This window comes from Apus apus, chromosome 6, assembly GCF_020740795.1.
Source record: "Apus apus isolate bApuApu2 chromosome 6, bApuApu2.pri.cur, whole genome shotgun sequence".
NCBI classification, from domain to species: domain Eukaryota; kingdom Metazoa; phylum Chordata; class Aves; order Apodiformes; family Apodidae; genus Apus; species Apus apus.
The window spans coordinates 31601800-31615452 of NC_067287.1; the positions used below are offsets into that span (position 1 = coordinate 31601800).

The 13653-nt window shown below is 45.8% G+C and overlaps 1 protein-coding gene across 25 annotated transcripts in view; it reads right to left on the reverse strand.

Moving 5' to 3' along the window:
- The window catches only part of NABP1 (nucleic acid binding protein 1), a 100320-nt gene that overhangs the window by 18447 nt on the left and 68220 nt on the right, over nt 1-13653 (reverse strand). For all 25 annotated transcript variants that reach the window (XM_051623231.1, XM_051623241.1, XM_051623246.1 and 22 more), the window contains 3 exons: nt 8931-8998; nt 5835-6022; nt 4746-4938 (listed from right to left, as the gene is read on the reverse strand). The gene's annotated coding sequence lies outside the window, so the exon portion shown is untranslated. The remainder of the gene's footprint in view (nt 1-4745; nt 4939-5834; nt 6023-8930; nt 8999-13653) is intronic.

A 13653-nucleotide genomic window follows, 5' to 3' on the forward strand; every position in this document is an offset into this window, starting at 1 on the left:
GTCTGAATCCAGAACAAAATGTAAAACAGGGGAAACAAACGTAAAAAGCTCTATAAAAGTTTTAATGGATCCTTTCAGATGTGGAGTGGCATTTTAATGTGATGTTTTAAATGATTTCTTTCTCTTTTTTTTGTGGTCTTTTTAGCTTTCAGGCAGACCATTAATCTGAGGGCTCTTTCTGCCTGCAGAGGAGTAAGGCTTCAAAGCAGGCACCTACCAGCTGCCTGCTGGTGGGCAAAGCACAGCTGGGCTTGAAAAAGTCAGGGGCTGGGAGCGGATGCAGATGGCTGCACCCCCTGCTTCCCAGAGCTGGGGTGCTCCTGGAGGGGCAGGGGGCTGGGAGCCAGGGGCTGCCCCAGCACCACACACAGCAACGGGAGCCCCAGCCTTGGAGGAGGGTCTCCAAAGCCCCACACCCAGTGAGAGCCCACAGAGCCTGAACCCCTGTCAGCTTTGCTGCTGGTTGAGAGGGAGCAGCACACAGGGTGGGTTTGGTGCAGAGGAGTGAAGAGGCAGCAGAAGATGGAGCCCATCCATCTCCTGATGCTTACAAATGCAGGTACATACAGTGAGGCAGTCCCAGCTAGAAGTGCCTTCCACACTTTCAGGATTTGACTCCAGCCGATGCATTTCCAACACATTAAAAGTTTCAAACTGTGTGCTTAAAAATCTTTGGCTTTTTGCTGACCTTTCCAAAGCCTTGGAAGAGCCATTTCTTCTTGCTGATGCAGATGCAGGGTATTCTTAACTAAATCCTAACTGAAAGCCAGAAAACGAGATAAGGAGGCTAATCCTCCAGCCTGTCAGACCCCGAGCTCCCTCAGACTAAAGGTCAAGTCCTTGTTCTGCAGACCAGCTCAGCACTTTGTTCCTCCTTCCCTTGACTGTGTGCTGGGGAGTAAAGCCTCCGTGCTTTCCTAAAGAGGAAAACATTCTGCTGCCATTGGCTCGCTGATGTTCATGGCACAGGAAGCCAGTCGCTGGCTTCACAAAATCTCTTGCAGAAGTCCATGGAAAACATGTTCAAAGAAACATGGGTGGTGTTCAGGTGGTGGGTTTTCACAGAATCATAGAATAATTTGGGTTGGAAGGGACCTTTAAGGGTCAACTAGTCCAACCCCCCTGCCATAAAAGCAGGGACACCTCCCACTAGACCAGCTTGCTCAGGGCCCTGTTCAACCTGGCCTTGGACACTTACAGAGATGGGACTTCTTGGACCTCTCTGGGCAACTTGTGCCAGTGCTTCACCACCCTTATTTTAAAAATTTCTTCTTAGTATCTAGTCTAACTCTGCCTTCTTTCAGTTTAATACCATTACCCCTTGTCCCATTGCTACATGCCCTTGTAAAAAGTCCCTCTCCAGCTTTCCTGTAGCCCCTTCAGCCACTGGAAAGCTGCCATTGAGGTCACCCCAGATTCTTCTCTTCTCTAGGCTGAACAACCCCAACTCTCTCAGCCTGTCTCCATAGGAGATGTACTCCAGTTCTCTGTGTATTTGTTAGTTTGTGGCTACATAATGCTCTCTCCCCCTCAAAATTCTAATTCTCCCTGGCAATATGTGATGCAACTCAGCCAGGAATAGCAGTATCTTTTAGGGATATGTCTGTGTTAGTTAATAAGGCCAAATAGTTTCAAACACAGTAGCACTGTATATGCACAAAGTATCACTTTTGATGCCTTCAGAGACTTTCCTCTGGTTAAAAGGAAATTAAAAAGAAAAAGAATGGATGCAATTTTATCTAGAAAACTGTAGCATTGCTTTCAACTGAATTTGGTCTGCTTTCTCAAGCAGGGGTCTGAAAAACCAGTACAGGGGAGAAAATGAAATCCCAGCCACTCCTTCACTAAGGAAGCAGCAACAAACTCATTAAGAGCAGCAACTGCTGAGGAGGCTGCCCTGGCTGCACCAGCTGCTCCGTGCAGCAGAGCCCTGCTGGGAGCCCCAGGGATGGAGATGGAGCACCCGGGATGGTGGAGGGGCACTGAGAGGATCTGGGGCCACTTGAGAGGAGCTGGGGTCACACGGGGCTGTCACAATGACAGAGACATCCCCTTCATGTTAAAAACAACACTGGCTGTTGTGGCAAAAGCTGCTGCAGAAGAAATCTACTCAGAAAAGCAGTGTGGTCAGGAGGGTGAGCTTGCACAATGCTTCTCTGTGGTGGGTCTTCCTACCTCACATACACCAACCCTGTCCCCTCCACCACAGAAGGCTGGAGGTCTCAAATCACCCCTTTTCCCCTTATTTCACACCTCCTCTGCTTCCGGGCAATTACCCCATGCCTGCAGACAGCATTAAAACCACAGGTAGCATGAATAAAGTGAGAAGACTATTAAGCTGGTTGAAAGTAACCTCAATAAATTAACCCCCTTGAAGATTAATGTTGTTCCCTTGGTTTCCAGGCTTGTGCAGGACCACTCTTGCTGAATCTGCCCATCACCAACCACGGTCTCTGCAGACACCAGCAATTGCTTGGTTTTCCCATGTTGCTCCTGTCAGGAAGCTGCATCAGCCCTAACCTGAAGGACAGTCTGGCACAAGCTCGGAAGAAAAATGGGCAACAATCTGGAGTCATCTACAGCCTGTGTCCAAGAAGCTGACAAGTCTTGTTGTGCTGGAGGGGGAAGCCCGAAGATCAAAAAACAACTTTGTGCCCAAGAGTGAAGTTATCATGTCAGAAGAGGGTGGGTGGCAGTTGGCACATGCTGCTCTGAGGGGTACGTGGAGCTGGGCTCACACCTGCAGAACAGCCTGATGAGCTGGCCCTGCTCTCCTCAAAGCCAGGAAAAAGGCAATCCTCAGAGGACACAGACAGCACTGTTGTTACAGCAATATTATTTTCTAAATGTATTTGCTCTACCAAATGGCACTTAAAAGCCTGGCTACAAATCACCCTTGTCATTTCTCCCCCAGGGACCAGCATTGCTTCATCCTGACACACGTCACCTGCTGAGACAGCTACAGTTGTTGTGCCAGAGGCTACATGAGAACATAGGACCCCCCACCAAGGCAGATCAAAGGTCCAGCCAGCGGAGTGAATGTGGTCAACAGCAGGGGGTAAAAATGCTGGGTCCCTCACCAGGGCACCCCTGAAGAACACTTGCTGCTGCTGGCCTTCAGCAGCCCTCTTCCATCAACACTACTGGGTCGACACTGGGGAAAGGCAGCCCAGGGACTTCACAGAGGACAGTGATGCTGCAGTGAAATGACCTGCTGCTGATCTGAGCAGTAACAGCAAGTGCAGGGACCTTGTCTTCCTCCCCCCACCTCTCTCCTGTCTCTTCCTGGCTTCTGCTCACCTGTAAGCAGGGATTCACTAGAGTGGAAACTTCTCCCTTCTGCTCCTGCTGCTCCTGCCAGCAGGTCTCTTGCTTCTCCCTGTCTAATTAGTTCTAATTTCCAATGCAAGGATTTGCCTAAAGCCCTTACCAATCCTCCCAGTTCTTCTCCTTGTACACCTCCATCAAGGACAGCTGTAAAGTCACTTGGCAGTATGTCTTCACAAATGCTGCATGCTTGTTCAGGATTTAAAGTGGTCTGTATTAATGTTGCCATAATTAGTACTTGAATAAACCAAGCAAAACCCAGAATACTAAGAAATACTAAGAGGTCTCAAAAACAGGAGTTCAGCAGCACAGCTGAAGTACTTCCAACCCTCTCCTATCAAAAATAGGAAGACAGAGAAGGAACCTCTTGACCGTGTCCTTCTCTCACCTTGTGAGAACTCCAGGGACTAGAAGGTTGGTGGAGCTGTGTGTACTTTCCACACCAGATTGTGAGAACATTATAGGTCAGCTCAGTGGCTGCAGGATGTATTTGTATATTGCCTATTGCATAGATGTCCTAAGTTACCCTACCAAAGCTTCACAAATATCCATCCATATTAACAGTATTGCCTCCCCATGAGGTATTACAATCTGTAAAGCCCCCACAAGTTCTAGTTCTGGTCCTCTCACTTGCAGGACCTGCCCTTCCAACTCCCTGTACCTTTGGCCGCTCTATGTACTTATTTAGTTAGTGTTTCCAAAGTAGATTTTTTTTTTTTTTCTGGTGCACCTTGACATTTCCTGACGACAAAACATGCTGATCATACCATGGTGGATAGCAATAGCAACCATGTTACACAATACCATCCCTCACCAAACTAAGAAATACCATACTCTACTAAATCTCCATCTCTGGTCCCATCAGAATAGTCTCAAACAAGCTCATCACTGCCGTGTCCCACTTTCTGTAGTCATTCCCTGAAGGGAACAGCAGAAAAGCACCAGCTCACAGAGCAGCAATCACAAAGAGCAAATGCCCCACACCAGATCTTTCCTGAGTGCAAGCTGCAATGATATGCTTGCTGGCTATCAGCCAGCTTGGGTGGCTTGTCCCTACCTGAGCACCACTTACAGACTGTGCTACACCACTCCCTAGTGCTCCTGGCATACAGAAAATTAAACTACTGTAGGGCAAAGATCTGTAGAACAAGAACACCTCATAGCCCCTGAATTTGCTGGACATACCCAGCAGAATCTGGGGACCTTTGAATAACCTTCAATGACAACTAAGACTGACCTGTTTGGCTGGTGAAGCCATCCTGAATTTGATAAACACTTTTGATAAGAAAACCAAACCCTGAATCAAGAGATAAATACATACTTAGAAAAAAGGTTTTGACATTTTCTAAAGCTTTATTTTCTTACCTTGAACTTTCCTGGAAGGGCACATACAATAGATTTTAGACATCTATCCTTACCTGGGCAGTTTCTCTTTGTAACCAAAGGAGAGAGTTCTTCAAAATGCTCTTAAAATCAGCCTCTGAAAAGCCTTTGTAGATGCCCATCATCCTCCACAAAGAAAGTGTCAAGGGACATCAGTTTGCTTTGCACTGCTGATGGTGTGACCTCTCCTCCCTCTGTGTTTGGAAATTCCCACATGTTTTAATGAACCTGGAAAGATTGCTAAAAGGTGTTACTTGCACTTTAAAAGCAAAAACCTGTCAAACCTAAAAAATAATTACATGGATTTCACATGAAATGACACTGGTAATACGCTTTTAGATACAGACATACAGGCAACAGACAAAAATACATACATCAGAAACCAACTAATCCTGAAAAGTCATTTTTCAGGAGAGCCAGAGGAAAAAGGAAAAATAACTATGGTCTGAATAATACCAGAGAGAAGGTACTGGAAGGTGCAGAATTAACTTTTTCCTAATTAATTACAAGTTGTAAGGCAAAGGAAATCAGCCAGTCAAGTGCAATTTCAGTGAGACAGGGATTTCAACACTTGAAACATTTTGGCTGTCCTTTAAAAGCAGGAGAGGAGGAAGGGAAGTGGCTGGTGTCAGGAGAGTGGGGTGAGATGGGCTGGATGCTCCTCCAGCCACAACTGGCCCCGGAGGCTCCGCAAGGAGCGCACTCCCCAGGAGGGCAGGAAGATTTCAGCCCCTGAGATAACCATCAGTAAATGCATCCTAAGCAGGGTTATTTGAACAGCAATCAGATTTTTGCAAGAGGAAAATTATTCGGGAAGTTGGACTTCAAAAGACTTTTTTAACCTCCCACAACCTGACATTTCATATGCTCCTACATTCAGCTCTTAATTCTTTAAATATTACCATATTCAGTAGCTGGTGAAGATGTGGAAACATTTGCTGAAGGAATTCGGTGCAGAAAATTTGCTTATTTTCTCTTTAGTCTGGATCTTAACTTTTCAAATCACTCAGCAACTCACTGCAAGCCTCCTGCATCATCCCTATGACAAATACCCTGAGTGCAACTTGGCCAATTTTTTTTCACTTTTTTTTTTTAAAAAACACTTCATTTTTATTAACACCCACCTCTTATATCTCAAGATGGAGAGCTCTGATGGATGCAGGATTCTCACAAACACAGATACAGCAAACGACGTAGAGAGGATTCAGGTGGAAAAGTGACACAATGCTCTGCTCTGTCTGCCTGGTCCTCTTGAACCTCACTGAAGCTGCAGAAGGAGCAGACCTGCTGTCTGGCCCAATATATGTTGAATCTGGGAAAATAAACAGCTTTAAAGCATGCTGCAGCTTTAGATTGTGCTACCTTGAATTACATGCACTACACAAAATTGTGGACCGATGTGGAGATGAACAAGGGAAAAATGTTTATTAGCATTTAAGAAAGAGAGAGGGCAGAAAGAGAGGTATGTTTTAATGTAGAATTAGCTTGCTGGGTTTTTTTCCCTAGTGCTTCCCATTCAGCTCGGTGTTGTCCAAGAGCAGAGGATGTTTTTCTGAGCCTCTTGAATGATATTTTTTATCACAAGTCAGCTAAAGAAGCCAGTATTTCCATCCATATCAGTTCTTGAGTTACATGTAGCTAATTTACAACAGCCAACTTTTTTGCATTCCGTGCATGAGGGTTAAAAGCTAAATAGCACCAAGAATAACACCACAGCATCCTGCTTGCCTTAACCCACTGGGTATCCTCAGATGCCTACAGATCATTCACAAATAAAGCCACCACAGCACTCTAAAGCAACACACTGCAAAACAGCTGCCATTATGCCTAGTGCTTGGAAACGTAGCAGTCTTATTAGTGAAGCTCCAAGGTTGGGCAAACACATTTATCAGCCAGGAACCAGGGTTTTTTCCTTTGTTCTTTTAAATGTTCTGCTCTTTAGGATGTGCTCTACTAAAGCACGACATCAACTGAATTTTTTTTTAATTGGCCCTAGAGGCTTCATAAAAGAGAATTTATCTGGAGAAAAAAAAATCCCAAATCCTGATGTTCCATTTCTTCAGTCCCAACTTTGCCATTCCATGGTCTTATCTGCACCCATTCAATATTGGAATTGTGGCTACTGCTCCTGTCAAGCAATGGAGAAGCTGGAAAGCAAGATAGGAGAAAAAGCCCTCCCCACACAAAGACTAATTTTTTCAACCCTTCTTTCAGCAATCTGCAATTTGGATGGGAAAACAATTTGGTCCTTCCCTTTTTTTGGAGGGATACTGTCCCTTTAGCAATAGCCCTTCACTACCAAAAAAATCCTATGCTGAGGAAAAATCTAAGCTGGAGGAGATGCCCATGTACTCCCTCCTATGCCCTAAATACACAAGTTTTCCCCACCCTCCCCTTCTAAGGGATGAAGAGCAAAAGAGACAAATCTCCTCTCATAGGGGAAGCAGTGGGACCTGGGGAGTTGCCTATGGCTCATATCATGCAGCAGGGCATGGGTATAGTTGCCACTGATGTATATTCCACTTACAAGAGATTTCTGTGAAACTGTTCAAGCAGCACCATGGGGGTATGTCACTGGGGTGAGAGCCAGTTGAAAAGCAATGGCACAGAAGCTGGTTGGTCCGGAGGACTAATTATGGGATGGAGTCTTACACATCTGGGTCATGGCTCCCCATCCATCTCAGTTGCATACTAGTGACAAGGCCATTACTCTTTGATAGCTCCTTGGTGACAAACGCTAAATGGCTCTGCAGGTCCAGACCAGTTTGTAATGCACTGGTCTGCTCCTCAGAGTAGCCCACATGACAGGGACTAATTGATTTTTGTGTTGGCAGCCTGAGCAGAGATCCCAGGGCTGATCTGCTTGGGAACAGCATCCAGATTTGATGCACAGCAGGCCAGCCTGGAAGAAGGCTATCCCACCAGCTTTCCTCCCACCCCACTTCTGCAGTCACCCAGAAAACAGAAAATTCTTTCACCATCTTGTTCAAGCACATTTGACACAGCAAAACCAAATGGGTTTCAGCAAAGGATCAGTGGCAGAGAACAACCAGTGCAACCACTTCACCCTCCTTTCTCACAGCAGGAATAACCTTCATGTGGCTGCAACCCTGAATTGTGGTTATTGCCCAGGAGATTTCCAGAAACCGTGGCAACACAGTCTGGAGCCTGTGGGCAGGGTCAGGCCTTAGCACTTAAATATCCATGACCCCAAATAAAAATAAAACCTTTGCAGGGAAAGCCATCCACCTGCTTCAGGACTGCAGCAGCCCCTCAGTGCATCAGGAGCAGGGCAAGTTGCTCAGATGACAGCTGGAGGAGGTAGGCAGCTCAGGGCAAGTTGCAGGCTGCTGCAGGGCACAAGCAAGCAGACATTCAAAACACTGAACAGCACCACAGGTTCAGTTCTGCAGCCAAGACATGTAAGTAACTCCTGGTGAACTGTGCTTGGGTTAAAAATCACATTCACCCTGCTCATGGCTTTGGTTTGAACATGGCTTCAACACCTGTAACCTAGAGCATGACAGCACATGAGACAGCAGGTCTAAAATCCTCGGTGCTCACTGCATAAACAAACTAATTTGCAGCCTGATATTTTAGCCATGTCCTATCTAGATGACTCTCTGCTTATTCAATACTTCTGAATAAAAGCACTTAATAGCTGTGCACTAATAAATCAGGTATTAATGATACGTACCTCGGATGCTTGGTACCTCATTTAAGCTTCCTTTTTTCTTCTAATCTCAACAGGGACTCTTGGAAAATATTCACCTTTTTATATAACTAAGTCAATAAGTGTTTTCAATTACTGAAAATAATTACTATCAAGTACAGACAGTTAGTAGCATGCAAAGGGTATACATAAGGCAGCAAGCGGAGAGTGCAGGAAAGAGTGATAGAGAACAAGAGAGAAGGAGAGAAGATGCTATCAAATACCCAAGATCCTTCCAGCCTAGATTTCTGTTTCTCATTTACGAGAATAAACAGTTTTCAAAACAACCCCCTGTGAAGAGGAAGTAACTCCAGAGGGCCAAGATGTGTCCCCACTTTTGAGGGGCCCAGCTCTTCCCCAGGGGGTTGAGAGTCTGGCTTTTCCCTGGAGCCAGGTCACACCAGATGCAGTTTTCATGACAAAATGGATGCTCAAGGTTCAAATTCCAGTTTGACTTTTGATCATACTACTTCAACAGTTCCTCATTTACCCAATTCACAAAAGTTACCTTGTTTGGGGGTTCGTTTTTCAGTCCTTCTTCTTCTACTGCCTTAACATTGGCACACTAGTGGTGACCTGAAGACAGAAATGATAAAGAAAAATCAAGAGTGCTGTGGTGGGCAAATACTATCACTGAGGCCAGCTGGCCTGTGACAAATGCTCTTCAGCTATTTCTCACATCATTACTGTGCTCTGCCCCATGAACTTTGCCTTGACCAGGTACTCAGGAAGGAGCTCTGGGATACACACCCAGAGTCTGCTGTTCTTTCATCTTTTTCATGCCATCTTGTCCCATCAACACTGTTCATCAGAAACAGTAACTCAGGTTGACATCATTCCTACCAGAGACGGGAGCTATTGAATTATCTAAGGACAAACCTAAATACTAGCTTTTAAAGGAGAACTGATCTACTAAAAGCAAGTATTGTTTTGGACATGCCATGTCATATTTATCACGCTTGGCTTTGCATTGCACTGTTATCTCCTGCAATGTCATTTGAACAACATGAAGTCTCTTGCCACAACATGACAGATGCCTCAGCAATGAAGGAGAGACACTCTCTAGATTCCAGGTTTATTATAGCTCTTTCCAAATAAAAGATTCAAGGGATATGAATGGTGGTGTGTCTGCAGACCAAGTTACTCAAGTCTTCCCAGTTACCTGCAGAAGACAGATCCCCTCAATTCACCTGCTTTTCACATAATTAATGTTCTATTTGCTTCCATTATATGTTATTTCATTACCATCTTCTTCCAAACAACCTGATTATGAAGCAGGAAAGGCTCCTCTTTCAGGTTTTTACCAATAATGATGATCCCGAAGGATGTGCCAGGTAGAGGAAAAATACTTTTTAGAAAAATACTGATCATAATCCCTAATTTACTGCTAGAAAATCTCCCATTTGGAAGAGGCATCACCTTGAGCAATCTCCACAGAGCAACAAGAGAACATACTGCCAGGCTTCACAAGAACAGACCATCCTCATCCTTTCTAAGAAGGCTGCTTGCTTAGAAGTTCCTTGTGAAATTTCAAAAGACAATAAACCGTTGAGAATATGTTGTAATAAAAAGCATCCTAGAAGAAAAAGCAATGCTGTGTGTTCAGCTCCCTTAAAAGCATTCTAATTTTTACTCTCTTTTAGTGGAGGAGGAAAAAGGAAGCAGACAGGTTATCTCTGCCTTTCACTGAAAACTACCTCACTCCCCTTTTTCCAGAAAAATCACAAGAAAGAAAGGGAAAAGTAGCTCTGTCTCCGTATCGTTTCTGATCGGAAAGTGAGAAAAAATGCAACATTTTATTCCAAAGAACCTGGCACCTTTGAAGGAAACCTAAAACATTGGTAAGCATTTTAATCACAGCTCCAAAAGCCCATCTTCCAGCTGGAAAGGGCTCTCACCAGGAACAACAACAAAACCTCCCTCAAGCTCTCGTTCCCCAGTCCCTGTGACCTTGCAGATCCTCACACCCACCACAAAGGCTTGGCCGCAGCAGGAGCTTTCAGGTTCTCTGCTCCAAAAGCAGAGCTGGCTCCCTGTAGGTAACCATGGCCCATCCTGCAGATCCTGCCATTTTTCATGTCCTTTTAGTAACACCTCTGGATCTTTTTTTTTTATTATTCTGATATTAACGGACTTGCTTCTCCTGCTCCATGCCCCACATATCACTAGATGAATACAATAAATTGGCAAGTCTGGTCTGACTGGCCATATGCTGTTCAATTTGTATCTGCTGGTGTCCTGACCTCGCTTTTGTCTAAGCTGCTAAAATGTCCAACCGAGCAGCTGAAATATTATCCTTTATCTGAAGCTAAGGAAACCTTTCACATAAACTTAGTTTGCCTTACAAAGAAAAAAAAAATATTAGTGCTCCTCAAATGTCTGAGGAAATACGCAGAAAATGCCCGGCACATACAGTATTTTTATGTGGCTTTTTTTTTCCCCTCGTCTACAGGTCTGCACAGAATTATTACTATTTGGCACACAGCAAAAGGAAGTCTCCTGTGCATAACTTGGTACAGGCTGGCCAATAAAGTGGAAGTGGATTTCTTTCTTGCATATTAAGTTCTGCTGGATACCATTTGCACAAGAGAACAAAATTGCAGTTTCATGTTCTTTTATGATGATACATTTCCTGTCAGACAGCCTCATCTCTCTCCTTCCCCAGATATTAACATTTCTCCCAGCAGTGACTTTCCAAATTTCCCACTCTTACATATTGGCTCTCCAAAGAGATTTACTCTTGTTTGCACGGAGTTGTCAGCCAGGAGCCGGGCCCTGAGGGTTCCCTCCATCAGGGAGCAGGCTGGATGGCTGCTGGACAGCAGAGCCCTTGCAGGGAGGGTAGAATGCCCTGCTCTCCTGCACACCCCAGGAACGGGGCTGCAGGAGGGTGGTTTCTGTCTGGAGCCCAGATGGGTTTTCTTTCCTGTGCCACTGAAAAAAGCAGCCTATGGCCAGGGGTGGGGGGGGGGGAGGAAATGCCTTTTGCTGGGACAAACTCCATTAGTATTTTTAGCCTTGCTGCCTAATAAAACAAGATTTCTTCCATCACCACCTGCATTTTACAAATCAGCCAGTCTGGCCTCCACCTCCCCAGAACCTTTTGGCCATTTTCAACCAACCCTGGCTGAAGCTTCAATGACCTGACAAACCTTGCTGTGACAGAAGGAGCAGACCCACAGGAGGGAAATGTGTGACCCGACCAGCCTTCAGAGAAACCCTCCAGCAAGGAGCAACCAAGCCTCGTGCCATCAGCTGCCCACTGGCTGCAGACACGGCTGGTCCTGGTGCCAGTAGACGCAGCATCACTTCTCCCTGTCTGGTGTATATTTGTTTTCTCTTTTCACCCCTGGGGCAGACATCAGCCCCCTGGAGGAACCCTCCCTCCCTTACTGGGCTCTCCTCCCAGGCTACCCACAGCTCTTCTCATTAGCCAGCACCTGGCCTACCTGTGCTAACAGAGTCAGCCAGCCTCACACTATACCTTTAAAGTCAGTGGGAGCTTGGGCATGAGATTCAATAAGCTGAGGATGACCTGTACAGTCTCTGCCATTCTTCCTTCTCCTATTAAATTCCTTCTTCATCCTTTCCTGTCATATTGTTTTTACCTATTACTCCATGCCTAATAAATTATCAGTAATGCTCCAACATCAAACATTTATTATCCTGAACACCATGTGACTAATGAGTGAATTAACCTCCAATTTCTGTCCGTAGAATTCACACACATTGATTTCACATGAAAAGAACTTGACTTACATTGGATGACCCTGATAAATTTAATCTCTTTAATGCTCCTTCTTTCTAAATAAACATAAAATGTTTTCCTCTAGAAATTTTCTCACCATTAAAACCTGCATTGCAACTTGGCAAAAAAAACTCCTCCACTACCCTGCTGAATTAATCAATAAAATTAAAATAACCCCAAACCTGCATAAAAAGTCTCCAATTCCTCCAAGTGCTGGCAGCCCAGCCAGCCTGACAGCGTTGTTACAAACACAACAGGTAATCAGAGCTGACGGCTGGTGTCAAAACCCCCAGCTGGAATTCAGCAGCTGGCTGGAAAAGGTACCAGTTTGAGGCCATCATATTCCTGGTTTCATCACCTCTGCTGTCCCTCAGGGCCTGTGACCTGAGTAACAAGGCTGGGCAGGGAGCACAGGGACAACAGAGAACATCCCGAGCCACAGGGAACCTGAGGAATCCCTATGGTGGGTGCTGATGGGCCCTGCAGCTACATCCCTGCCATGCCTGGTTTTGCTTTACTGGGGCAGAGGGATAACCAGGAACTCATTCTGTGCCTTTGAGCCACTACCATGGGGTGCTGCAGCTTTTCCCTAGGATGCACACAGGGCTGGGAGTTTGAAAGACTCAAAAACTTGCAGAACCTTTGCAGAGGGCTTGTAACAGGACTCAGGAGAGTATTAGATTGCAAGGACAACATGTCTATCTTCTCCATTGTGCAAATGTGCCATGTACAGTAGGTTGAGACAGAAAGGCTTGGGGAGACAGGCTCCAAAGTGCAAACCAGAGACAGACTGGAAAGCCAGCACATTCAGCAGCCCAGCATGCTCAGCAGCCAGGACCACTGCCAAGCTGGGGCTTTGCCATCAAAACTCGAAACTCATCAAAACTTCAGTTCATCAAAACTAAAGAAAACCTTAATTATTCATTTATGGGGTGAGGAAGGTATTTTTACCACAGGAAAGATATGCAACTGGGTATGGAGAGAGCTGGGTTGCTCCTTGCATGGGAAAAAGGGATGGGGAAGGACTGGAGCTGAGGCAGAGACAGGAAGACTTGGGTTTGCTGCTACTCTGGCTTCGCAAGTGAGAAAGCTGCTGGGAGAACAAAAGCCAGGGCTGGTACTGCTGGAGGCAGGGGCCTCCCCTCCACCACTGCCACAGCAGCAAGGCCTGGCTGCTCCCACCTCTGTGCAGGCAGAGCTGGCAGCAGCATGACCACTACTGCTAAGATCTGCCGCCAGTCTGAACTCCTGCCCTTCTCCCACCCACCAACAGCACATGAGGCCCTGCCAGAGCAACATGAGCTGCTGCCCTCTGCAAAAACACCCCCTCATTACCTGGGCTCCAAGGTCCCAGCCAAATAAAAGGGAGAGAGCAAGAAAGCAATCAGGGTAGGATCCTGTACCAAGAAGGGAAGACAGCAGCTGCCCTTTGGAAACACGGATGTCTCCGGAAGGGTGTACCAGGTAGTGCTGCCAGGGAAAC